At 41.1% G+C, this 24,479-nt stretch overlaps 1 protein-coding gene and 1 long non-coding RNA gene across 3 annotated transcripts in view; both read right to left on the reverse strand.

Annotated features, from left to right (window-relative positions):
• LOC130186639 (synaptic vesicle glycoprotein 2C-like) overlaps positions 1–8,580 on the reverse strand; it is a 36,676-nt gene extending 28,096 nt beyond the window's left edge. The window contains exon 1 of one of the 2 annotated variants that reach the window (XM_056403861.1): positions 8,353–8,580. The gene's annotated coding sequence lies outside the window, so the exon portion shown is untranslated. Of the gene's footprint in view, positions 1–7,512; positions 7,741–8,352 lie in introns of those variants that run through there. The other variant, XM_056403862.1, reaches the window with a different exon arrangement.
• A 13,644-nt stretch (positions 8,581–22,224) lies between these two features.
• Positions 22,225–24,479, reverse strand: LOC130186742 (uncharacterized). Its single transcript, XR_008830343.1, has 4 exons — positions 24,384–24,479; positions 24,213–24,259; positions 23,730–23,850; positions 22,225–23,064 (listed from the first exon to the last, which is right to left on the reverse strand). It is a non-coding gene; the product is annotated as an uncharacterized LOC130186742 (long non-coding RNA).

The following is a 24,479-nucleotide window of genomic DNA, read 5'->3' on the forward strand; positions in this document are numbered from 1 at the left end:
GCCTGACCTACGTGTGCCAAGTCTTATTTTGAAATATACAGAGAAAAACTTTTAACAAGCCCATCAATAACCCAGTGTGAATGAAAAGAAGAAAAAGTCCAAACAAAAATGACTGCATTAAAAAAAAAAAAGAAGCTATGTAGTATAATGGTGATATAAGTCTGTAAGCTGTCAGTCAGGCTTGTAAACCAACAGAGTTCCTTTTAATTACAACTGATGTCCTTGAAGTATTTCTGGAGCTCTTCCAGGACCATGGCACAGGGCCACACACAAGAGTCAGCAGCTTCACTGACGACCGCTCAGGGCCTGAAACATCTCTGCTCTGTGCAGCAGTCTGACAAAAGTCATGGTGACCCCCCTCAATCTCCACAGCACTGCTTTAGACTTCATGCTCTCTGGCTGCATTGCCTTGCAAAAGGTGATAAAATGCATCATCTCAGCAGCCAGTTGTTCTCATTGTTAATGAGGCCAAGAGATGTCAGTGTAGTGTTCACAGCTTGTTTCTGCTGCCCCCAACTGGCCAAAACATCAGTTATTGCAGGTTAAAGTATGTAGCTAGAGCCAGGAGACGGCAGCGGGAAGAGTTAGCCTGCTAGTCTCTAAAGCTCACTGATTTACATGTTGTATCTGTTTGAAAGAATAGAAAAGTCCTGGTCTTAGTTTAGAGTTACATTTGGACAGAGCCAGGCTAACAGCTTCCCCCTGCTTCCAGTCTTTATGCTAAGCTAAGCTAACCATGTCCTGGCTTTAGCTTAGTATTTACAGTACAGACATGAGAGTGGTGTCAAACTATTTCTTTTAAATTTATACATAATAATAATTATTATAATTTTTGGGTTTTAACAGTTTTTTGTTTTTACATTGTTAATGTAAAATAAAATTTAAAATTATGTGAACGATAAATTGTATTGCAGCACTGTGTTGCCTGGTTTTGTAACATCTTTTGTCAGTTGTTTACTGAAATAGCATCCCTATGGCAGCAGGCGCCCCAGACCTTTGTCGTCATGGTTACACTAACAAACACACAGTTAAGCTTATGGAGCAGGTTTTTTTGGTTATATTTAGGCACAAAAACTTACAGGGTTATGTTTAAGGAAAGGTCATGCAACAATGAAACGAAATTATGGGTTGAAATAAGCTGCTTTCAACCTTTAAGGTTATTTTTCAAAGGGAGAACAGTCTTGGTTCGACACAAAGACTTTTAAATTCAGTGCACATTTGTGTCAAGTCAAATGGAACTGAATAAAGTTGGATTAAATAAATATTAGTCATACCCGTCATCATTTATTCATTACTATTATACATTCAGAAAAAGAAAATTACATTCTTGGAAATTTGACCGGCTGTGTTTCCTGTCAGAGCTTATTCATCTCTGGTTCATTCCCAGGCCCAGAATACATGTCAGCCTGTATGACTGACTCCCCTTAGGGCTCTCTCAATTGTGACACTGGCGTGGCCTCTCAGAGAAGCTGTCAACGCATCAGGCCCGAGCCGTCTGTCTGCCAAGCTGCAGCCGGCAGCCACTAGACCCAAAGACCGCTGCAGTAAGCTACGGGCCCTCACATTACACTCCGAAGCCCTTCAGCTCGCTGTTACTGACAGGGCAATTACAAACTGCACAAATACAAATATACGCCACATGCACAATTCATGTGAAGCAGCATTTTCATGGCTTGCCATTTGACTGGAAAACACTGATCTCATGTATTTTAGCTAAAGTTAAATCCTCTATAATTAATGATAATAGTTTACCAGCTTTAAAAGTTGACGTTGTTTATATATAAATAGTTGTTTTAGAAGATTTTAGAAAAAGGATTTTAAACCTTCCCAAAAACAGAATGCAATTGTTTTAACTGATGAGACTGTTAGCTGCTTTTAATCTTGGCATCTTATATGTTTAAAATTTTCCTTGTGTGTTATTTTTATTACAGTTTGGTAATTTTATTGTTTGTTATTCAAATTGTATTGTAAATTCTTTCTGGACTCTCAGCTCATGAATTGTTTTTATCATGTTAAATGTATTTTCACATTCAAGTCTCTCTTGAAATTAGATTTCTATCTCTGCATTATGTGTTTACTATTGATTGCATCTTTTTTAACTTCGATGTTGTCAGCAGTCATCAGTATCAGCTAATCAAAAACACTGTGAAATGACTCACATACAGACGACAGACGTCCTCAGCACAGTTTCAATTAACCAGCACAGAAAGATGTCAATAAACAGGCCTTGAAATCCAAGTATTACTCAAGTAGCACTCAGTATCATAGTGTCTTGGTGTCAGAAGTGTAAGATGATACAACAAAGCCTTTCAGTCATGTAACAAACAATAACTGTGAAAAGAAAGAATCCATTTTTTCTACATCAGGTTCAATATGCTAACATGCTCTATTTGTATCTGCAGTCCCCGGAGTGGGAAGCACACACTGAAGTGTTGAGACTGGGTTAGTGCCCAAACAGAGCGTGGCAGGTTGATGCATGGTGTTTCTGCTCACCTTTGCTCTGCGGGATTAGATAAAACATGAGTCGGGATCTGTCATTTGAACGCAAAGAGCCCGGGGCTCCATGGCGACATAAAGCAGCCCAAGAGATTTTGGTGCAATGCAGCAATGAAATGAAGTAGGAAATGTGTTCTAACTAACTTTGTGCACGGCCAAGACGATGAGACACTAACTCCCTCTGGTCACGGATGCATCTAAGCACCAGGATGAGCAGCAAAATCTCACCATCCTGTGGCTTCAGATCAATAACTCCAATTCCTGTGGCTAGTGGGATTCACGCTACAACATGCTGCACAATAAAACTTTGTCAGTATAGTTGTATAAGACCGTATCCACCAGAAAGAGAATATCATTTGTCAAAATGACTTTGGTTAATATGTCTGTTTTCTTTCTTGCCCAGGATGAGATGAGAAGATCGATACCACTCATATCTGTGCATTAAGCCAGGAGACAATTAGCTTAGCTTATCATGAAGACTAGAAGCAGGTGGAGACAGCTAGCTTGGCTCTGTCCAAAGATTTTAGGGTAAAGTTATGTAATATAACTATTTCTTGACAAATAATTGTTTGTCAGTCGACTCAGCACTTCTGTGCAGCAGAAAAAACAAGATACAACTTTTTAATTACTTCTTACTTCCTTATTGAGAAATGTGGCTCAGGCCTTGTGCCCCGCCCACCACCTGCTCGCCCCAGGTGGACAGGTGAAAAAGCAGAGAGCATCAAGATGGTTAGAGGAGGAAACATCAAAGAGACTCAGCCATGTTTGAGCCCCGTCAGACCAGAGACTAACAGACGGATCAGAGCGGTTAGCACAGTTAGCATCTGTTTATCTAGTTAGTTAGCTTGTAACTGGCAGTGGCTGCTAACTATAATTCTCTGTACTGACAAGGTTTCAGGTTTATTTAGCCCCGCCCCCTCGTCCCCACAAAATGTCATGATTGGTTCGTTAGTTTCTGGTGTATGAACCCCCAACTGACTGAATCTGTTTTCATGAGACTGTCACAGCAGTTCAAGGTGGAAATACTCAGTCATGGTGTTGATTATTTCATTCATGATATGTCTTGTATTATATAGAAAACACCACATGGACACGTTAACGAGGTTAAACACCGAATTTTCATCTTTAACTTGGGAGGGAGCTAGCTGGCTAGCTGTTCCCCTTGCTTCTGGTCTTTATGCTAAGCTAAGTTTTTTTCATTCATTATCATTATCCTTTTTAGGGTTGCAGGGGTGCTGGAGTCAATCCCAGCTGACACTGGGTGAGGGCAGGGTGCACCCTGGACAGGGAGCCAGTCTATCACAGGACCGACGTGGAGAGAAGAAACAACCACTCAACGGCAATTAACCTGCATGTCTCAGGATTGTGGGAGGAAGACGGAGTCCCCGGAGGAAACGCAGGCCATGCACAACAACGCTGGTTACCTATTTAAAGCTTTAGATGCTGTACTTTTCATACAGTTGAAAATATCCTTAAAAAAGCCTATTAGAGGAACAGACATTTTCTCTGAAAGTAAGCACACTCCTCTTTGCAAACTTCCCTTGAACTCATTTCCAGCAGCGCAGCTCCTCCAGCTGAGTGCCTGACGTCTGAGACTAAAGGTCGAACTCTGTGATAAACCTCATGATATGCTCTGAGAGTTTCTTGCACCAAATGGCCAAGTAGAAAATAGACCAATCAACTGACTGCAGTGCAACACTCAGAGAACTTTTGATAATAGAGGGGAAAATGAACAACGGTGCATAACAGGCAGCCTGGTCTGTGTATAATCCCTGGTCTGAATTCACCTCCTCCGTGCTGATCTGTGGTTTTCCTGTCAATCTCTCCTCCCTCTGTCTTTCTCCACCCGTTCTCTTCTCTTTTCATCCGAGTGCGGCAAGAATTTCAAAGTCATCGTCTTGATGGCAACGCAGAAATATGAAAGACGTCCCTCTTCTGTTGACATTTCATTATTCATGATAGGCTAACTGTTTCTTCTCCATATGCAAATGGTCACTATTACTGACATTTAGAAGTCTTTCAATGCAGCTCGAGCTACAGAGATAATTCTTAAAAGTCTCGTCCAAATGTCCAGTCATTTTTTTTTTATACGCTGCTGATACTGCTGATGTAAGGAAACACATACGGTTATACAAGAAGCCACTACTTTTCAACCCACAACCTTGGCCTTTCCCCCCCATAAACGGGGAAGCTAATATCATTTATGGGCGCTTTTATTTCCGTTTTGATGGCGACTCCCCTCGCCTTCTGCTGTGATGCTGTGATTGGGGTTATTATAACAGCACCCTTATGATGTGATTTTAGCAATCAGCAAAATTCCTGCGAGCTCTGAATCAGCAGTCCACGGAGAGAGAAGAAATGATTTCCTCGCAGTCGTGCTGTCATGGCCCGCTGACGCCATCCAGCTACGTTCATTAATCACTCACGGAAACACACACAAGCATACAGTAGATGCACGCGCGCACACACACGCTCACTCACGCACGCGCACACACACACACTCTGCAGGTGCATAGTCCGGGAGCTCGGTAGATGCACTCATACTGCGCAGAGGGAATATGGAGAAAATGTTTTCTGCAGGACATTAAAAAAGAAAGAGGAAAAAAAACTTTCTCAGCACAAAACCGAACACATTGTGCATGTGAAGTGATGAACAATGCAGGAACATGCAAGTCAGACAAACAAGATCCAGTCTCTTCATGCGACATACTGGTTGACAATATGTAAATGCAAGCGGTGTGTGCAGAGCCCTACAGGCTTTCTGCGGTGCCCACAGATGGCTGCAGTGAGCATTTGCTAATGCACATCGTGTGAATGAAGCCACACGCCAAGATCTGCAGATGCTACACAAGAGAGGTTTAGTTTCTGACAGAGATGAAGCAGGATGAGCACAATATGAGTTCAAGTCAAATGGAAAAAGCTTCATCAGCTTTTTGTCTGTCAAAGTAAGAACTACCATTAAAAGACTTAGAAGAAGAATGGTGTTCCTTCAGTCTTGTCATTTTAATAAACCGATTGGGAATAGCAGAGTCAGATACCTTAACATGAACTAGCAGATCATCTTCTTCTTTTCTGTCTCTGATTTTTTTTTTTTTCATCATTGTGAGGTCAGGAGAGGCCATTTGATTGGCTCCAGACTAAAAAAAATGCAGGGCCAACCATCCAAAAAATTGAACGTGACCCAGTGTTTGTCGGGCCGCAATGCGTCATCATCCAGCGCCGCACTGTATTGGCCGCTCAAACACAACGAGGTGCACATTCCTGGTATCTTATGTTGTAACACAGTGATTTAAAACTACTGTGCACTGTTTCACTGTGTGAAAGATAAAATAATTGCTGCAAAGATCTGAAAAGTCTGACAGGCCTCCAAAACTCTTGGACCTCTGACTTCCTGGGTCACATTTCATCTTCTCACTGGGACCTACCAGTGAAGCTTAGCCTTGTTTATCTTCACACAACCTGTGGAAAATCATTCTGTCAGCCCAAGTTGACTGCAACGTCTGCGAGATCATGAGCGCTGCAAAACCACTGCTGGAAAATGGCGAATAAAAAATAAAAAAACACTTCTTGATTTTTTTCCCCCTAAGGCTGGCACGGGTGACTCAATGAGATCAAACCAGTACAGATGGTGATTTGACTGACAGCTTTTCACAGATAACTAAAGACATGCCAGTAAAGTAAAGAGGAACTTTTTAAAAAAGGCACCGGAAACGTGTTCTCTGCTTTCCCAAAGGGAGAAACAGGCTGGTGAACAAGCGCTTTAAAACACACAGCCTCGAGGGGCGGTTGAAGTTGCATGACTGCTGGGGGAGCAGTGGAGAGCAGCTTCAGAGTAAAAGTAGCTAATGAGCACACACCACATTATACAGCAGCGTCGTGCCTCACGGCGCCGACATCCACCCAACACAAATGAAGAGCACAAACGCATGAATTCATAACTTTGCAAAAAGCACTGCTGCAGAGGGAACCACCAAACGACGCAGCACTTAACTTGGGTTTTTCCTCCCGATGCAGGCAACACACACACACACACACACACACACACACACACACACACACACACACACACACACACACACACACACACACACACACACAGCTGCCTGATTGCTTGTACATAATAATGGCTGTGAGGGTTTACAGACTGCTGGAGCTTAGCCAGCTGCTGTGGGGGTCCCTGTGCTGATGCCCAGAACATGTGTCATCAGTGCAATGTTAAATGTTAAAATTACATTTTGTGTATTTTTAAATGTTGTCGAATCTCATCAGTATTTCCTTTTTTTTTTGTTTGTGAGAAAATTATGATTATTTATTTTACAGATAAAATTACACCTGCATTTTTGTTTTTTTACACTTTTTTACACTCATTTTTTTCTTAGATGTGAAGATCATACAAAGCTACAGCCAATTGCTGGTTAGCTTAGCTTAGCATAAAGACTGGAAACAAGGGGAAACAGCTAGCCTGCTTGTGTTAAAAGATAACAAAATCTGCAGCTCTTCAGGTGTGTTCAGACAGAAAGCAGCTGCACCTTTGAGTGGCTTGATATTGTTCACCTCTCTGTTCTTCCCAGGCTTTCTGCCCCTCATCATGAAATGTGATGCAGACCTATTCAAGCCAAACCCTCTATTCTTTTTCTATCAAATATATGAAGCCGAGATAACACACACAATAGAAGATGGTTAAACAGACTGAATAGATGCCTGGGATTCTCATCTGCTGAGCTAAAGCAAACACCGAGGTACACAGGCATAAGGCAAACATGAATCTACTGATTATTAAAACTGAACCTTTGTCCAGTCAGAGCACTGCCCTGGAGCAAACACCTGCCTGCTCAGAATTTCGACACGTTTGATCCCATCAAACTCTCCATTCAGCCTGCTGGGACACCTTTATGCAAAACTCATCTGTCACTTTCCTCCTCTTTGTTCCACTTGCACCATTTACTACTGCAGCCTTATTCACAGCGGCTCCACAGGCTGAGCACAGACCACGCACAGGAAGAGAGCATCAATCACCGCGGAGTCTTTTGACGCAAGTCGCGTCCCATAATTAGATTTCGGGCTGTCCTGCTGCCTGGGAATCAATGCTGCGAAGCGGCAGCGGCGGCACAGTGCGCTATACAGTTTGATGACTCTCCCCTCACTGCATCGAGCAACCGACTCCCTGAGTAATGGACGGATCTGCCGCCTCTCTGCGCAGCTCACTGCAGATTCACTCTGACCGCATGTGCGCGCTCCGAGGGGACGGGAAAGCTCCGGGGTTGCCTCCGCCGTGCGTGTGTACCAATTCATCTTTACCACGACCACTGATCACGTCAGGACGGTCACACCCCCGCCTCAGCACCATCACCACCAACACCCCACACACACACACACACACACACACGTTAGACCCCAGAAGTCACAACATAGCTGCTTACACTGTGCACACACTCATTTTTCCCCCTTTTCTCTATAAACTTTACCAAAAAAAAACAAAAAACAAAGAACAAACGAAGCAGGTGCACGATTCAGACTCTGCTGATTAAAATGCACGAGGACCCTCAGATCAAACATAGTTCATGTGGTGTGAATTTATTATTCTGATCACACTCGGGTGATGCTCGTGCTGGACAAGTTAGAAAGTTCCCCAACTTTTCCGTCAATCACGCGCACACAGGCTTTATTCGTGATTTTATTAGCACATTTCTAATCATCAGACAGCTCCTTGTTTCCATTTTGCGTATGAAATGCTCCAAACAGGCGGATAATGATAAGATCTATGTTACACTAAAGCGGAGTGCGGAGGGAGATGAAGTTACAGTTTGGCACATGTAATACTAATAAAAAAAGAGAGAGAGAGAGAGAAATACTTACAATCTACCAGAGAGAATCAGATCCGTCATATTGTGCTCGATGAGTCTGGAGTGTGTTTTTCCGATTCCCTCCTCTACACAGCAACAGAGGCAGGAGGCATCGCGCCAAGGGGTTTTTTTTCTTCTTCTTCTTCTTCTTGTTTCTTGTCTTCTTCGATGCAGCGGTTTCTCTGCTGCAGTCCAAGGAAGACGAGAGAGAGGCTGAAGGGAGGCTGAGGGGAGGTGGGAAACGTGAGTGTGTTAGGAGGGGGAGGAGGGAGGGAGGGAGGAAGAGGAGAGGAGAGGAGAGGAGGGGGGGGGGGGGGGGGAGCTGGAGTAATAGGCAAGACTGAAATCAAATAGTATAGGCCCTGAATGCCAGGGACAATAGTGAAGCATTTCCGTGTAGTGCAACAGTATCTGTGTGCAAAGGCTCCGGTGATGCAGGGAGGTTGGCAGGATCACAAGCTGCTGAGTGAGACTGGAGGAGGAGAACAAAGAGGAGCAGGAGTCAGGGCTGGAATCAGAAGTTCACTGAGTGGAGCAGGAAACCAGCTGCTGCTGCTGCTGCTGCTGCTGATGCTGATGCTGATCATCTCACCTGTTATCAATGTATCAATAACACTTTATGATCTCAATCTATCATCTTAAAAGGTCCCACAATTTACACTTTCCTGTGTTTTATTTGAGGTGTTGATCCTGAAGAAGATTTATTTGTGGTTTTAAGAACCGAAACCCAATCTCAGTGTAGTTTTACATCTCATCTCTCAGGCTTCTCTCATGAAGCTCTTGTCACAACAGGTTGGTGAGCCAATCAGAAGAGAGGAGGCTCTGAGCCTCTCTTCTGATTGGCTGAAATAAAAATATAGCAGATTTCAGGTAAAACACTCAGAGAAACCAAATCCTACAAGGTTTGGATGGTGGGTCCAGGTGGGCGGGGCTTGGGGCACAGCTGAGAGCGGTGAATGCTTTGTTGTGACATCACAAAGTTACAGACGGCTGGTTTTAAGGCTCAGTTTCTTCTCTGTGGACTGAGCGCTTTGATACTTTCACAGTATTAATACAGAACCTAGACCTGATCTATAATCAAACAACACCTGGACATCTACCTTTAGACTGTATGGGACCTTTAAAACCACTGGAGCACCAATAAAACTGCCAAAACCCAGAGCTCAGTTCAGCCAAATCAAATCATCTCAGCTGTTATCAATGTATCAGTTACACTTTATGATCTCAATCCATCGTTTTAATGGATTATCATCAAGATTTTATCATTGGCTTCTATGAGGGCTTCACTTAACACTCATTTTCATTATCAATCAATCTTTGTATCGGGCGGTGCAAAATGGTTCCCCAAAAAGTTCGAGTTAAGTGTGAACGTCTGGGCAGAGAGTAAACCCCCCCCCCCCCCCCCCCCATGCTATTCTGCATGGCTAGTGAAGGGCCATTATGAACTGCAGTGAATGAGCACTCCTCTCCTCTGCTCTCAAAAATAACCTTTGGGATCTCGAGGAGTGAGGAAGGAAGTCGGGAAGGACGTCCCTCTTACTCATTCAATAAAAATGCAGATCCATTTGCATTTCTATCCAGCAGCTGTTGTTGAATTTGAGGGGCTGAAATGAATAAAACCCAAAACACCCACATATACACACACACACACACACACACACACACACACACACACACATTATACATATCAGGACATGCCTGCACACGTGCACGACACGAAAGTACTCGAACCGCCACTAATTTGTTCCTGCATTAACATAAGAGGAGATGTGCTCTTGATGTTAGGAATCACAATCTGGGCAGGCAAACGGATGAACTGCAACATAATGAAGATCTCTCTTTTTCCGTTATTGTCTCTCTTTCTTCCTTTTCCTTTTCATGAACCTTCGCAGACTTTCATCATGTACAGGATGCAGCGAGTGGGTGGACACGGAGAATAATACTGGAGAGAAAGAGCAAGATTAAGAGATCTCAAAATTCTGTGTGCTCCTGTAAGACAAAGCCTTATTGTTGAACATGTAATGGACGTGGCTGTGGTAATATTAATGTAATAGATGTGAAAGTCACAATGAATGAAGTCTCCCCTGAAGGGTCCCGGTGGTGTTCAGTGTGGGGAACAGGGTGTTGCATCCAACTGGTCAGCCCCCACTTATAGTTTTACACATGAACATCACTTTACTTGTCTTGAGGAGGACTACTCATTTGTACAATGTCTATAAAGTTTACCATGATACTTGATGATCCCCTGAAACCTCAGATATTGTCCAACTGTATAAATATGAATTTAAAAAAAAGAAGATATTAAGTGAAACATTTTGTGTGCTTCTGTGTGGCAACAATCACTGTTGCACAAGTATCCACACAAACACTTTGAAATATGACTGTAAACACACTCATCGCTACTTTAAACTCTCATTCACATCTGCACCAGTACATGCGCACAACCGTCCTCGTATCCTGTTCAATACTCATGAATAAACTTGACATTTTTTGCACTCTTCTCCAGACCTCTCAATATTACAGCCTTCGGGGAGTACACTTAGATAATATACTGCAAAATTGTTTTGAGCAATTTAGTTGGATGTGTGATATGGAGTTTAATTGATTTCTAATTATATGCCCTGGTGGGCCCATAATTTCATGCGTAAAAAAAACAAAGGGGGTTGTTAGCAAGGTCTGCTTTAGAATCGGGATGCACTACTTTGTTTTCCGTGTAATTACACACTCCACTCATCTTCCTGCTCATACTTTGCGCGCACACACACACAAACACACCTTCGAAAAATGTATTTTTTAGAGGAAGGTAATTACTTCTTTTTAACATAACTTCCAAACCACTGAGTAAATACATTGGAACAAGACTGACTCATACAAAGTAATGGACAAACTCTATTCCAGGTAGGAATTAACATTTCTAAACTTTACTAAAATCATTACCTACACAGCATTTGCTTGAATGAATGAATCAGATTTTACTGTCAAAATAGCAAACTTCATTTAAACTGTTTAAGATGATAGTGAACGGAGCTGCTTATTCAGCCAACCACACTACAGTGGCCTCATCTCTGGCTTCTGTCTCCGCCCTCTCGCGAAGCTACATAAAAGGGCTTGTGAGGATTGAGATACTGTTGAGTGGTGTGTTAAGTAACAAGACAAATGGCCTCTGGAATATCCCGGGTTAAAGCAAGGTTAATTACATTTCTCAACACATAGGGGTGAAGGGTTACAGAGGAGGATGCTGCAGGAGGATGAGAGGAAGGGGAGTGGCAATGTTCGAACACAGAGAGGAGTTAAGAGAAGTGACTGTAGCAGAAACCTTGAAAGAAACAGTCAGACATTTTTTGGAGATGTGCGTATTTACTTTCTTGTCAACAGTGAGATGAAAGGAGTGATACCACTCTCATGTTTGTGCATCAACTTTGAAGCAAGACCCAGGGGTTGATTAGCTTTCCTTAGCTTAGTTTAGCTTCTCTTAGCTTAGCATACTTTGCTTTGTTTAGCTTATCTTAGCTTAGCTTACTTAGCTTATACTATTTTAGTTAAACTAAGCTTAGTTCAGCTTAGCATAGCTTATCTTAGTTTACTTATCTTATATTATCTTAGCTTTGTTTATTTTAGCATAGCTTAGTTGGGCTTACATTAGTCTTATCTGAGTTTACTTAGCTTATCTTACTTTGACTTAGCTTAATTTATCTTAACATAGTTTAGCTTATTTAAGCTTACTTTAGGTTAGTTTACTTATATTATCTTAGTTTAACTTAGTTAAGTTTAACTTAGCATAGCTTAGCTTAATTTATCTTAGTTTAGCTTAGCTTCTCTTAGCTTAGAATATCCTATCTTAGTTTAATTTAGCGTACTTTATCTTACCATAGCTTAACTTATTTTACCTTAGCTTACTTAGCTTAGCATAAAGAGTGCGGGAAAGAGGCCAAATTGTTATTATAATTATTGTATCATATATTATTATTATTATTATCACATATATTATCATTTGTATTTTTTATGTTGTTAGATACAACCAGGATTTAGAAGCAAAAGCACTCCTCTGTTGCTCTACTTGAATGTGTGTGTCTTGAGGTTTCAGTCATGTTACCATTGTCCTAATAATAGCAGCCTCAGTGCCATTCATTCTTATTATTACACTATAATATGTCAGAGTTTTTTTTCCTGTGTCTGTGAATAAAATAGAGCAATAGTATAATGTTTGTTTTCGATCAGTGGTCACACCTGGGCTGCTCCGACCGTAATGGAGGATAGAATAAATACAGTCAATGAGCCGGTGGAGATGATATTTTTGATATCTATTCATTTTCCGTAACCTGGGAGAGCTCCATGACAACAGCCTGATTTGCCTTTGCCCTGTGATCTTTTTATGTGTCACGTCTCCAAACCCCACTGAGAGCAGATACTTTTGTCCACAAACCTCCTGCAAATGTCAAAGTGTCAAGTCATTTTCCTCCTTGGAGAAAGAAAAATGACGCAAATGCTTATTTAGAGGCCTGAGAGTTTGTTTGTTTGTCTCTTATGTAAGATAACTGATGTGGAACCAGCTAATGGCCATTTTACTCTTTGCATCTGTTTACTACCTGATGCTGACACCATATTTCTTTATACATTATGACACTCAGCTGAAAATCTGCAAGCAGAAAGCAATCAGATAAACATTTTGTCTAAGTATAAGAAATTCCTTTTATTCTCCTGCTCACTATCATCTTAGTTTAATATCTTACCATTATCATTTTTCTCAGTAATAACTGCATCTTCTTTATAAAAGGTACAAATATAATATCACAGAAGACCAGCCTGTTTCCTGAGCATTAAAAGACCCACACAACCCTGTACGACATGAATCTGGTGATGCTGGAAAAGGCCTCAGGGCAATAACCTATTCCTCTCTTCTTTCACTTTCTTTTCCCATCAGTTGAACAAATGGAGGGTTAGTAAAGAGAAAAATACCATCTTTGAAAGTCTCTACCCTTAAAAAAAAAGAAAAAGCCACCGGTGTACTTATTACAAACACTGCAAATGACATCTGTGTGTATGTGGGTGTATAGATGCTGTCAAGTGCATGCGTGAGTAAGTGTCATGTGAAACATAATGCAATGAGGCAAGTGTGGGCGGCGGTATAGCCAGGGCACATCAGTCAACGCAACATGTAATCACACTCAGGTTGCCGAGGCGACCTCTGGACTAGTAGGAGTTTTCATGAGCACGGACAGAAGTTGAATTGACATACAGGTGGTAATTCATAAAACTTCAAGGAAAGGGATTGTTTGCGCAACATCCTCTGGAGTTGCTAAATGTGAAGTGTAAGGAAAAGAGATGGAGAGATTAGAGCAGTGAGAGGGGAGAGAGAGGGGCGGGGCCTGGAGGTTGATGGTCCCAAAGATAAGAAACAACATTTGTGGCCCGCAGTAAAGAAGAGGAAGACCTTTCTATTAGAGGGGAAATATACCCTCAGGTACAGTCAGTCATACATGTCAGTGTGTGGGGATAAAAAAAAACCAACGGTGGTGACCAGAAGTGGGGGAGGTGGGGAACAACTGGAAAAGAGTTGAGGAAGTGTCCTGAAGGAAGAGACTGTTGCAGTGACCTTAAAAAAAAAAGTCTGATATTTTCTGGAGATACGTTTATCTACTTTCTTGTCAAGAGTAAGATGAGAGGATTGATACCACTCATGTTTGTGCGTCAACTATGAAGCAAGACCCAGGAGACGATTAACTTAGCTTAGCTTCCCTTAGCTTAGCTAACAGCTCTGGATAATCCACAGTAATATGGATGAACCAAGCATTTAAATAGTTTATAATGACAGTGCTTGTGACTCAGGTGATTGCAGAATATAACAGCAGCAAAGAATGTGTTGTACCGCTCATGGTGACCACATCGTAGCATCACTTCACCTGTCATTTATGACATTTATTATGTGTCCAGCAAGTTACTGTGTCCCTGTGATTCCTGCTTCAGATACTGTAACACAAAACTGCACAGGCCTAGTTTAAATTATTTCAGGGTGAATGCAAACTACATTGCCCCATTCTGTCCTATCTGTCTCTCACACACACACACACACACGCACACGCACACGCACACACACACACACACACACACACACACACACACACGAGGTTTAGGAGGTGGGCCATAGCATCCTATATCACACTCAATAATTTGTCATCTTCCATTAGGATGGAGGATAATAGATGGATAGTGACAGTGATGTTAATTGCTTTCCACCTCCTTGTCAGCCAGAGGTTGGGTGAAGAAAGAAAGAAAGAAAGAAAGAAAGAAAGAAAGAAAGAAAGAAAGAAAGAAAGAAAGAAAGAAAGAACTGACACAATTAGCCTTACCCGTTTCCCACCACTACACTCTTGTTTTCTTCCACTCTGTTGCTGTGCCTGGTCGTCTGAAACCATCCTACATCAGTTCCTGTGTTTTTAATCACATTGTCTCATTACTGATCCTGTGCATGACTCCTCTGCTTTTCTGAAGAACCTATGTGTCACCTCACTCCGAAAACATGTCGTGCTACAAGAGAAGAACAAAACTTTCAAATGTTTTCTCGTAAAGAAAGAGCAATTCAGGACATTAAGTGGAACTACTATGAAGGCTTGATGAATTCCATTTTTTTAAGCACAAAAAGCTGTAAACAAAAAGCCTAAAAGCCTCTAAACAACATTAATTGTTTCCGTATTACAATAGAAAGAAAGCCCATCATATCAAACAGACAACGAAATATGTGTCAAGCTAACTGTGTGTGAGAGTTTAAAGAAACAGCACTGAACTACTTGTTTGCCAGTGGCCTAGTTGTTTTTTGCACCAGGAACATTTAGTGACACTGCAAAGTCTCTAATGAAAATAAAGGAAACTGTCTGTTTTATTTTATGGGGAATGTGTTTCTGAATTTGGTGCAGCCTTTTTAAAACTGCTGTGGAGCGTGATGCAGCAGCTTCTAAACAACATGACTGGATGTTACCAGAAGGGGTTTATAATATATTTTGTTTATTGACTGGGAATCAATCTTACTAGCTTTCCCTTTCCTAGCAAAGACGAGTTAGCCTAGTTTGCTAACTTTTGCTTTCTTAGCAAAAACTTAAGGGCGTGTCCTGGCGTAATCAATGCAATCTCTCATTCAACATATCTTTCATCAGTCTTTCTAAAAAAAAAATAATAATAATAATTTCTACAAATCTTAAAAAATGGAAAAGTACACCCACAATGGCTGCAGTATATTTACAGTTTATATTTCCAAACACAAAACATGAGGAGAATTCTAATTTAAGTTTGACTTTAAATACCGCTAACCCTGCACCTTAATGTGTAGACTGATCTGTACTCATTTCACAAACACAAGAGCTTCATTTAATGCGATTACTGAACGCCAAAGACAATTGAATAGCCCATTTCACAACCGAAAAAAATCAATTTCATTATTCGGGAAAGCTTGGTCAAGAAGGCTGCACACCTTTGGGTGAAATATGAAGCGTGAAGTGTCGGTGGCACTATGAAGTATTGACCGCAGCTCACGGGGATTCGTGTTAGATTTATTGTCCGGGGGAGACAAGAAGTGATAAGAGAAGCTAGATCGAGGGTTAAAGAGGAGACTACAAATATTGATCAGTGGCAGAGTGGTAAACAAAGTGGGGGCAGAAAACGGAGCGATATATAACATCACGGGTGGAAACCGGTGGAAAAGGAGGGCGCTTGTCAATCCATTACTTACGTTTTTCATGTCAGACACTGACCTTCTAAAGAGGTTACAGCAGTGGTGTGTGAATGTCGTACGGACACTTTCGGTTTGGAAGGAAGAGAGTGTTTGTGGTGGTGTGCGAGTTTTTATACATAATATACAGTATGTAATTGAATCAACGCACAGGGGCCAGTATTACAGTGCAGAGCTTTCCCAGAAATAACTGCATATGACAAGGCTAATCCTATTACAATGCTATTCAAGCCCTGCTCTAACAACCTCACAGTCTACTGATGTCATATGGCAGCAGCTTAGAGGAACAACAGGCGAAAAGCAATCTGCAGTCATATTTCGCTGGAATCACTGACCAGTTTCCTGGTGAGTGTCAAAGACTTTGTACCACTGCTGTCAGTGTGACTCAGCAAGAGTTTAGATGTAAAAACAGCAGGGTCATGTCTGAAGAGGACAGCGGAGACGGAGACAGAGGAGGATTGTGATCGTGAGAATCATCGCCATACGTCAGTCCTCATCGTCACTGGAGAAATGAAGCATTGCAAAAGCGATGAGAGACAAGTCATGACAAAATAAACGGATCGCAGGTGAAGTTGAACATTTTCTAAGCCTTGTCCACTCCATACTGCCACGTCTATAGAGCTTTCTACTGTGGTTCTTGCACACAAGCAGTTCAACGTTGACTTAATGGTTGCAAACCCTGTCGCTGGCTGACTTGTAAAATGTTTCAAAAATATGCATTTAAAAGGCTTCGTATCTTGCAAAGAAAGAGCGAGGCTAAACCTTCATGTCACAGGAAAAAAGTTAGCATCATCATCAGTTGATGATCCATGTAGAAGACATGGAAATTACAGCATTGTTCTTCGTAGGTGCATGAAAAGTGTAAGATTTGACTGTTATTCTGTTGTAATATCACCCTGTTGGACCCATGTTTTCATTCTTAACATTACTAGAGAAAAAGCTTTGAGGATGAGGAAAGTGTTTAGCTAACATGATGCCATTGTTGGGTGAAGCTGCAACTTCCTCAGATCCAACAAAGAGCTACACAGGGCTGCTAACTCTGATAGCATCCAGGACTGGTTTAACTCACCAATGGGTCAGAGCCAGACACGTCACCGAGAACAAGACGGCTATAGATCATTTTCTCCCCATATGCAGGGAAGTAACACACTTCACTTTGTTTGACGCTTCAAAAATAATATTTGAAATGTCAGAGACATCCTGTCAAAAATGTCAAGGATTCACAGTGACATAAAGGAATCTCTGATCAATGGAGGATTTCCATGGAGTAGAAGTGAAAGCCCACATTGCTCCTGAGAGCCCAACATGTTGCCCACAGTCACTCAGGGAACCTTATCACACAGGCCGCTGATATCACCGAAGGGAAGCATCTTTGGCTCACCTGTCGAAAATAAAACCTTATACTTCTCAGGCTCGGCTCTAATGTGCTTTGAGCTTTAACACTGCTTTTATTTACTGCAAGCCATATGGGCTGTGACAATATTGCCGGTGCAGTAACTCCCAAACCATGATAAAAACTGCTCACCTCATGATCACATTCTCATTGTTCAGTGTTCCTTCTTGTTTCCTCCTGTACGCACAATGCCATAAAAGCCAGTTGCATTTGTGAAGGTCACTGGGGTGTTGAGGAAGTTACCCAAACTCCCCCCCCCCCCCAAAGGCAATGAGCTGGGGATGGCCGTAACTGCTGGAGGGGGTGCTGAGGCCCGAAATGGGATGGATACGTGATCTAAGTGCACAAGCAGCAGCTGGGGCTATTCAGAACAGAAGTGCATTTCTACACGGTCCAATAGTCAACGCACAATACCTCAAGAAGGCTGTATTTATAGTGTCCTTCTACAGCTGAGGGGTCGTCATCACCCCAAGCCTTTGAAATTGTCTTTGAAATAAAAAAAAATACTGTCATGTGATTAAACCGGATCCATCAACTCCTCTGTTGAAAGAAGGTTTGAAAACATACAGGGAGACCATATCAATGTCACCATGAACCTTTCCAAGATTTCAAAGTGCTGCTGACAACAGCAGGATAAGCTAAATGTACTAACACAGAAGGAAAAGGCAAAAAGGAGAAACATAATCAGCTCATATGGTTATACTGTGAACTGTCTTTGCTTTGTGTCATCATCTCTTCACTGACATTGATCAGAGCTGATTTGCATTACACTGAGGATCCCATTTTCATAAACTGAGGCAGATGAGCAGTGAAGGGAATCAAAGATTTCCGCAGGGCGGCTTCCCTCCCACTCCCTAATGTCTCATACAACAATAAAGCGTTGTGTGACTCACAGCTGGGGATTCCTCGGCTGGTGAATCTGGCTGCTACAGTGCATCCTTGGCTCAGCACTTTCATCTGGATTGAGCTGACAGGTTAAAGCCATCAATGAATCCTTCTCTTAATTACTTCCATAACGAGCAGCCATTAGTTTGAGCAAGGGAAGGAGAGGACACTGGTTTGTTACATCCATGAGGGCTGTTCTTGCAGCAGCCATTACAGACCCAGCATAATCATCCAGACCTCCAGTTTCCTACTCACCCACACGCACAAACTCTTCACTGATTGCTGCAGAGTGTGGAGGAGAAAGGACAGTGGCATCCTATGCAGCTCTATACGTATTATAGGGTTGTTTTTATCCTTTCAAATATATCCAGAAGGTGCTAGAAATGTCTGCCACGAGCTCGAAAACAAAATGGCTAAATGAACACAGCTGGAATCCCCCATAAAACAACAAGTTCAGCAGGTTTTTAGCCATTATCTGCCAATCTATTTCACATTTCAACCCGAACACGACTTAAACATTGTAACTGTGAACCTTTCTCTCTGAAATAGTCTGGAATCAGCTGGAGCCAGTTTCCACTTTCGAGGAGACAATTATTTTGTATACAGCAGGATAACAACACTGCACAAATTTTATTGGCTACACAATATTTTTTATAGTAACAATGGATCAAATTATAGTGTGCAAACGGGCTGCTGATGGTAATAAACCCATAGAAAACTATCACCTACTTCAGTTTCCTGCGGCGTTTTAGTGTCTTTTGTTTTATTTTTTTCGTTCAGGAGTTGGTGGAGACCAAAACAGAGCTTAAAGGCGAACGAATATTAGATTCATCATCAGGTGGACACAAACATGACCCCAAATGAATGGTTATGTTGCTCCATATCTGGATGTGCACATAGTCAAATGTTTGCCAACATGCTCCCTTTATCAGCTTTTAAATGTTCTGTAAACGATCGTCACGGCCACCAGATGTCGCACTATTCCACCAGCATCTCGGACCAAAACAACTGCTTCGTCGGCCTTTTCTCTTTACTGGGAAAATGTAACGTTTGGTATCTTCAATAACAGTATTAACAAACTAGAATCAATTTGGTGATTATTCATGAGAAATTTAATATCAATAAATCTGAATTTAGCCATTTTAAACCTTTATTAATAGTATTTGAAAATTAAACCAAACAGTACATTAAAACTATTTTAAGTTTGGAAAAAAATAAGAAAGTTGTGTTCTTTGTTTAATATTTTTATTTAGATCATTCCCTCTGGCTCTAATCTTGATAGACGAAAAGATGTAAAATTCTATTTGGCCATTTAATTTTGAGCCATACATTTTAAAATATGAGCATATTAGTGGGAAAAGGACAAAAACAGGTCATTATAGCAACTGGACAAAAAATTGTTGTTGTGATTTAATAAACAATGATTGTGTGTTTTAGATTGGAGTGACCATCGGAAAGAAACAGACAAGTGAACATAGCAGGAAGGTCAGGATTTCAGTTTTCCTCACACCTTAGATAAAGGGACCATTTTCCCCGAAACCAGGTTATTAACAGTAACTGAATGCAAGGATTTATGACCATCCAGGTAACAATCCAGCACAATGACATGGAAGTGACAGCCTCTGCCCCCAAGCTATTTTTCTTGGTCCTGTGTGTAATTTAATTAAGATTAAACTGAAAAGGTCTATCTGCCGACTGAAGAAAGGTCTGTACAGCAGATCTTATAGCATCTCTCAGGCTGTTCTGAGTGAACACAGCTCACAGTCAGGGGGCGTGTTCATGCGCTCATTCACACACTTTTCTGTATGACTGCATATGAGCTGCGGATCTGTAAATGCAGACTTTATTTTCAGGCCTGCTCTCCTCTTATCAACTGTCAGCGGCTCTCAGAAGGTTAAGTGGTTTCTTCAGTACACACTCCTGTGACAGATTCAGTGACTGACGATGGTAGAGAATCATTAGACAATTCATTAATGAGAGGAGTCATTGTCGTGATACATTTCAGACAGTTCCCTTTTTTCAGTCAGTCAGCATTTCCCACAGGTTTCCTCAAACTCAGTGTGCCGTGGAAGCTTGTACGCAGACATACTTATAGGACTTATTAATATTCACAGCCTGCGTCATCCACAGACACAGAGTTTTAAGAACGCTGTTTCTCTGAGAAAATCTATAGCTTGTCTTCTATCAGAATATACAATGAGTTAGGGTCACTTATCTCATGTTCACAACAGTGCGTCATCTTATATAAGCAGCTCTCCTCCAGTGAGTTAAAGCAGGTTCATAAATCATTCCTGGACCACTCATACACGTGACTGATAAAGTTTGACTACACCCTTACTCACCGACTTTACTATTTTTACCCTGATCTTTTAACTGCCCTGGAGAACCATGGGTTAAATGTCAGCCTTCCAACAGATTCAAATCTATTGATTATGAACATTTATTCACTCATTCATTTATCAAGTAAATCTGATGGATTTCTCTGTCCATAAAGCACCAAACCTCATTCTTCCACCACTACTTCCAACTTCTGATGAAAAAATCATAATATAATAATAATAATCCTTATTTATAGAGCACTTTTCAAAATCTATGTTACAAAGTGCTTAACAAAGGTAGCAATAAAATTGAATCAATGAAATCAATAGATTTCAAATAGAAGAAAAACAGATAAAACAATGAAAACAATCAGTATGTAAGAAAACCAATAGCTCTACTATAAAAGTAAGTTTTACGCAGGGACTTAAAGGAGATCACAAATTACGCCAACCTGACTTCCTCGGGGGTCCTGACTAAACTCTGGAGAGAGCTTTAAAACTAATCAGAAAAATCTTAAAATCTATTCTAAAACATATTTGGAGCCAGTGTAGACAGGCTAAAACATCGGTTGTGGTTAAAAGCCTGCCAGCAGAGTTCTGTAAGGTCTAAAAATACACTCTACATTATGATATCTAAATACTGTCAGCTATAAATCAGTGATACCTTTAAGAATTTGTTACATAGCCTATTATAACACAGTTAATCTGCCAACCTTTTTCACATTTTGCAGCAGAAAAAGCACCAATGTCATGAATCTATTTTTGCCGGTCGCAGGTCCCTGGTGTTGTACATGATGATGTCACACTTGCATGACTTTTCAGGACACTTTAATGCAACAAAGCAACTGCTAATGTTATTAGTCTCTATGCTAAGTAACTACAAAAAATGTATGAAATTGCAATTGTTTAATTCGTTTCTTGATGTTTTAAAATATTCAGCACCATGAGGAGAGATAGTCTGTCCCAATAGGCCTTTCTCATGGCAGACATCTTGACTTTGTCAAACGCAGGTGCACATTAATGACAATAATGGAGGCTGCACTTCCAGGCCCAGTATTGACTTATGTCTACCTCAGGTAGCGTGGGACGCTTAAGTGGAGCAGATGCATCCTTAATGTTAGTAACACCTGTGCATTCTTTGTTCTGAATATTAAAATGTCTTCAGCAAAAAATTCAAAAATTCAAATGCTTTAATTTGAACTGTCCGCTTGCATTTATTTTTGGTTTGTTTACATATTGCACTGTATAGTTTCCTTGTTTTATCAGTATAACACTGACCCAGTGCAAAAGCAGCCTGAGATGAGTAACAATAATAATACATTTAAAAATAAAAATTTTTGGTACATTAACTGCAGATGAGTTTCAAGATCAGCAGTAGTGATTATAGCATCATCGGTAAACCTCATGAAATCATAACTGCTGTTAGTGTTGTTACAGGAGGAAAAACAAACAGACACAGAGAGAGGAAGAAAGGAACATCATATCTGAGGACAGTGCAGCAGTGTAGCCTACTGGTTGTTTGCTCACAGTCCTGTATGATCATGCGGGGGGGGGGGGGGGGGGGGGTTAATAGAGACTGAAAGCTCATTATGCACACCTGTCACCTGTTATTTATTCAACTTTAAGTTTCAGTCAACCCAGTTACAGTCTGCACATTCGCTCCAGTGCTGCCAACAACTATGCATAACACAAACAGCATGTCAAAAGCTAGTAAATACACAAAACTACCAAGTAAAAGGAAGACAAAAGTGACAGTACACTCACAGACACACACACCCAAATTAATAAATAAATAAATAACACGTCATGGTTAAGCTGCGTGTTGTGTCTGCCGCGCTTCTCGGCCGTATAAACGAGGGGAGCCAGTCTCGCTCATGCGAATGACGACTGTAATTCGACTAGAAAGAGAAACTGCTGAGTTGGCAATGCCTGCCTGTCTTGGGAAGGTCAAAGCATTCCCGTGTCACTGACAAATGAGCTGTATTTCAGGCTGCCACTCGCTGCCGTTCTGCTCTGTTGTCTTTCAAACAGGGATGGAGGGAGGAGAGGATAGGCGGAGCGAGGTGGCAGCTTATGAGGCTCCAGCCATGGATGTTTTCCCAAAATAATCTTTTATTAAGTTTATTATAACATTATTTATATTTATGTCTTAAACTTGGTTTCATTTCCTCTTAGTCTCTCTGACTGGACCAGAAAATCAATGGAGCTCTATTAGTACTGTACTGGGGAATTAGCCATTTATATTATTATTTATTTTAAGCAAGCTGGACTAGCCATGGGGGGAAATGAGTAAGAGAGCGCGGGGACAGGACAGGACAACCTGTGGACCAGGAGAGGAAGCAGGAATAGAAAGGAAGAACCAGGAGGAGAGGGGTGGAGAACAGGTGAGAAGAAGACAGAAGAGGAAGTCTGGATTTGAAGAGTGAAGAAGAGAGTAGAAAGGGAGTATGGTGGAAAGAGGGATGGGTATGGAGGTAGATTTTGTCTCAATATTTATTTGAACTGATTGACAATCAGTGAGTAAATGTGTGATCTGCAGATATAAAACACCTTCCACAAATACAAAAAATACATTTGTAAACTCTTAAAAAGTATCTTGCAAATATAGAACGGATCTACAAACAAATTTCCCAAATAAAAACATACCTGTGAATACATTCAATTCATTTACAAATAAATGAAAAACATGAGTGAATATCTTCCTAATATTTACAACTTTCAAACATTTTTGAATCAATTTTTTTTCCATCACGCTTGTGGATTTACGTTTTGAGACCAACCTTCTGCCGGTCTGAACGAAAATCAATTTGTATCGGAAAACAAGTGATCGCTTGCTGACGCCGCCATTTCCGCTTTTCAAAGTAAGAGCACACGGTCTTCCTTGAGCTGTTTCATTTCCTCAAATAATCGGCGACAAGTAACGTGCGCTACGTTAACGGTTGTAAGATATTAAGTGACAAAACCTGGTTAAGGTCTTCGATATTTTGGCTTTTGGTTTTGATATTTGTTTTGTTAAGAAATTACAATTTCATTGTTCATTGTTAATACGCAGGCTACTAACGTTAACTACTTACCTGGACCTCGTTGCCAGGGTGACAGTAAACAGTCATGTTGAAGACTGAGGGAAGCAGGGTTCGGACATTCCATACTGATGAAGACTCATTGTAAATAGACCACATTTCGTACCCATACAACCTGTAAAGAGATAACTAGTGTCATTTCTTTACATTGAGTTTATTGTAATCATGCAGTCCATTTGCTGTTTACAGCATAATTGGTATTTTCTACATGTAGGCTACACTCAGTTGGCAGTTATCTTCACTTGTCCTGCATATTCACTAGAACAGCCAACTCATCGTTTACAGGTGGTAATAATAAGGAATATGTCATAATGCAAAATATATACTAAATAAGTGAAATAAAGGTTACACAGTTCATGTATTTATCATTTGACAGAGGGTTGTATAACAACATGAAACTCCACCACATCTTACTTATTCACTCATTTACAGTATATAATTTTATTTTGTTGGGGTGTAGTCATGCCGATGACTTACCATTTATTGCTGGTTGTGGCACTGGCCTGAGCTGGATTCTGGTATCCCTGTGAAAACACATGAATATACAAAATAAAGCAAACTTTCCATTGCAGGGAAAACCAGGTCATTTTAGGCAACTGTTCACAACACATTATGGAGTAACATTTAACTAAAATTCATTACACTTACCATTATTAACTCAGTCAGGTGCAAGTTTTGCAGGAAGCTCCTATCAGTTTCAAATGAGGTAGCCGCACAGCTCCAACTGCAGGTACTGTTAACAGG

This window comes from Seriola aureovittata, chromosome 18 (genome assembly GCF_021018895.1).
Source record: "Seriola aureovittata isolate HTS-2021-v1 ecotype China chromosome 18, ASM2101889v1, whole genome shotgun sequence".
In the NCBI taxonomy this organism is placed as follows: Eukaryota; Metazoa; Chordata; class Actinopteri; order Carangiformes; family Carangidae; genus Seriola; species Seriola aureovittata.